The 3,861-nt window shown below is 40.8% G+C and overlaps 1 pseudogene; it reads left to right on the top strand.

Moving 5' to 3' along the window:
• Positions 1–1,053: 1,053 nt before the first annotated feature.
• Positions 1,054–1,171, top strand: LOC126189100 (5S ribosomal RNA; annotated as a pseudogene).
• The last annotated feature ends 2,690 nt before the right edge of the window (positions 1,172–3,861 follow it).

Below are 3,861 nucleotides of genomic sequence, written 5' to 3'. Positions count from 1 at the left end.
CTAACCATGCTCACAAAGGATAGATTAAATACAGTTTCTGGTAAAGTGACTATTGCTGTCAGACGTAGATTATCTTGTAATGAAACTGATATAGATGGTTCCTGCGAGTTAGTATTGGTAGAGTTTATACTTGATAACTGGAATAAATTAGTAACTGGTTTCTTGTACCGACCTCTGACACAAATGATTAGCTGGAGAACAATTCAACGAAAACTTGAGTCTTATTTCAAATAGGTACTCCGCTATTACTACTATAGTTGGTGGTGATTATATACCAAATAAACTATTAAGAGATGGTACTAATCCCTCATGATACGTAAAACAAATCATAATATTGTTGCAGAAGCAACGGAAAAAGCATTCCAAACTTCAATCAACGCAAAAAACCCGTATTGGCGAAGTTTTTCAGAAGCTCGAAACTTAGCGTGAATTTCAATGGGAGACGCTTTTAATACTCCCCACAACGCAAATTTGTCCAGACATCTGGCAGAGAATCCAAAGAAATTCCCGTCGTATGTAAAGTACACCAGTGAAAGACGCAATCAACAGCTCCACTGAACGACAACAATGCTAATGTTACGGATGACAGTGCCACTAAAGTAGAGTTACTAAACAAAGTTTTCCGGAATTGCTTCACCAAAGAAGACAAAGGAAATATTATAGAATTCGAATCAAGAACTACCGCCAACATGAGTAACTTAGACGTAGATATCTTCGGTGTAGCGAATCAACAGAGGTAAGGCCTCCAGTGCACAATTAGAACAGTCAGGTTCCTTTCAGAGTGTGCTGATACACTCACACTTGCACATACAACCGTCGCTCGTCGAAAGATGCATACCTAATAACTGGAAAGTTGCACAAGTCACACCAATATTAAAGAAAAGAAACAAGAATAACCCAGTGAATTACAGATCCACATCGCTAACATTAATCTGCAGTAAGATTCTGGACCGTATATTGTATTCGAACATTATGAGTTACCTAGAAGAAAACGCTTTATTGACGAACAGCCAACAAGGATTCAGAAAATATCGTTCACGTGAACCATTAACAGCCAACGGCCTTGCCGCAGTGGTAACACTGGTTCCCGTCAGATCATTGAAGTTAAGCGCTGTCGGGCTGGGCTAGTAATTGGATGGGTGACCATCTGGTCTGCCGAACGCTGTTGGCGAGCAGGTTGCACTCAGCGCTTGTGAGGCAAACTGAGGAGCTACTTGATTGAAAAGTGAGTCAAGATGGTATACTCAGTGACAAAACAAAGCAGTAGGCTTTTACCAGAAATACTGACCCTTAGACAATGTGTCTAACAGTATATTTTAAATACAGCAGTATGCCATCTTAGGCACCATATAACATTAAAACACTTGATAATGGCAACTTAAAGAAGAAATCATGATCCTGTAAATGTGACACTGCAAATAAAAAATAAAAAAACAGTTTAACGACGGTACTGACTTAAAGGAAATATATTATGACTGTGGCCACACATTATGAAAAAATTATAAAAAGACAGTACTTTGGCAGAGCTGTCATTTGTACTCAGGTGACTCATGTGCAAAAGTTTCCGACAGGAATTGACAGACTTTCAACACGGAAGGGTGGTTGGAGCTAGATGCATGGGACACTCCATTTAGGAAATAGGAATTCGATATTCCAAGAACCAAAGTGTGAAGAACACGTCGAGGGCACCAAATTTCAGTCATTGCACGGACAACGCAGTGGCTGACACCTAACGACCCACAGCATCGGCGTTTGCATAGAGTTGTCAGTGGTGGCAGACAAGCAACACTGCGTGAAATAACTGCAGAAATCAAGATGGGACATACGATGAACGTATCCGTTAGGACAGGGCGGCGAATTTTGGCGCTAATGGGCTATGGCAGCAGACGAACGACGTGAGTGCCTTTGCCAACACCACATCACCTGGAGTGCATCTCCTGGACTCATGAGCATATCGGTTGGACCGTAGAAAACTGAAATACTGTGGCCTGGTCACACGAGTACCGATTTCAGTTGGTAACACCTCATGGTGGGGCTCCAGTGTGGTGTAGAACCCATGAAGCCATGCGCTGTGCAAGCTGGTGGTGGCTCCATAATGGTGTGGGCTTTGTTTACAGGGAATGGACTGAATTCTCTGGTCCAGCTGAACTGATCATTAACTGGAAATGGTTAGTTTGGCTAGTTGGAGACCATTTGCAGCCATTCGGGGACTTCATGTCCCTGAACAACAATGTCATGTCATCGGGTCACAGTTGTTCGCATTTGGTTTGGCTTGAAGAATAGTCTGGCCAATTCGAGCGAATCATTTGTCCACCGAGATCGCCCGACATGAATCCCATCAGGCATTTACGGATTCGTGCATAAAATCCTGTACCCGTGGCACTTTCACAACTATGGATGGCTATAGAGGCAGCATTGCTCAATATTTCTGCAGTGGTCTTCCAACAACTTGAGTTTCTGCACTACGCCGGCCAAAACGAGGTGCGATACGATATTAGGAGGTATCTCATGACATTTGATACTTCAATGTATACTTCTTTGTACAGACGAATCCGGAGACTTAATTCATACCCTGAAAAGAAGACAATGAGACCAACTTCAAGACCAACAACTAAGTAACAAGTTATATTTTAGTGAAGTAACCATGCCCCCTTCAATGACACTTGCTTCAGAATAATTACAAAAGACCATTTAGTGGACAAGTTATTGTACAGGTATTATTGAAGTGGTGTGTTACAACCCTTAACAGAAGAAATGCAGTCATAGCCATTTGTTTGGGTTTCAAGTGAAGTATTTAATTTCTGTGGCGTATGCGACTGAATGAACTATTTGCTTTCTTCTCTCCAAATACGAATATGCACAGAGGTAACTAACATGTGGCTTTGTCAATTTGAATTTCACTTAAATCTTCCTGTAAATCAGCTTCCAGCTGGAGGAAAGACAAAAGAGGGGGTTGGTAAACTTGTCTTACAAAAAACAAGACAGGAGTTAGTGGAATTGCTGACTATGTGCTCCAACAAGAAACAGAGAAAGATGATTCAGTAAAGAGGAAAGGAGGAAATGTAGAGAACGCAGCAGCTAAAAGCAAGAGACAGAAGTCAAAATACATGTCTGTATTTACATATGTACCCTGCGAGTAATTGTAGGGTCCATGGCGGAGGGTGTACAGATCTTAACACTTAAATAATTAAATTTTATTGATGCAATGCTATTGTTTATTCTGTCCTATTTACAGCTCTCCATCCGAAAGTTCCGTGAATTTTCTGTATCTATGAAGAAGAATTTCGGGATTATTCTCTTAAAACTGACACAACCAAATCCCTGCTTGATTCTGAGCCTGTATTTCGTCTTTAACGATGCTGTCGTTTCCTTTCCCTTTTTCACCAGCTGTCGAATCCTATTAAACCAAGTACCGCATTATTTTCATGAGATATGTGGTTGTTTTGACGCTAGTATCAACTACACAGCAACACATACACTTCTTCCATGGTATCATTTGCGAAAATCTAGTTCCCATAATTTGAATAAATTATGAAGTGTGGTTTTTATCAGCAGTTTCCTCGTCAAGGATGTATGTCAACTGCGATTGTTGTTGGCAGTTTCAATGAGAATCGCTCCAGTTGCACAAAAACCTATTTATATCGCTCCAGTTGCACAAAAACCTATTTATTCTTACAACCATATTCTGGTTCTGGACAATATAACAGAAAACTTGCCTAACCAGGCAAGAAGGATGTTTTTTATTGCAACAGTGCGTCAAGTGCACTCGTGGCAACACTCTTGCAGTGATAATTAACTGCTCATCACTGGTAAATGCCTGAGGGGCAGAAAATGGTTATGATGGGAAATATTTTCTTAAAA

This window comes from Schistocerca cancellata, chromosome 5 (genome assembly GCF_023864275.1).
Source record: "Schistocerca cancellata isolate TAMUIC-IGC-003103 chromosome 5, iqSchCanc2.1, whole genome shotgun sequence".
Lineage (NCBI taxonomy): Eukaryota > Metazoa > Arthropoda > Insecta > Orthoptera > Acrididae > Schistocerca > Schistocerca cancellata.
The sequence above is the reverse complement of the archived record's forward strand: the minus strand, read 5'-3'. Positions and strand labels throughout refer to the sequence as shown.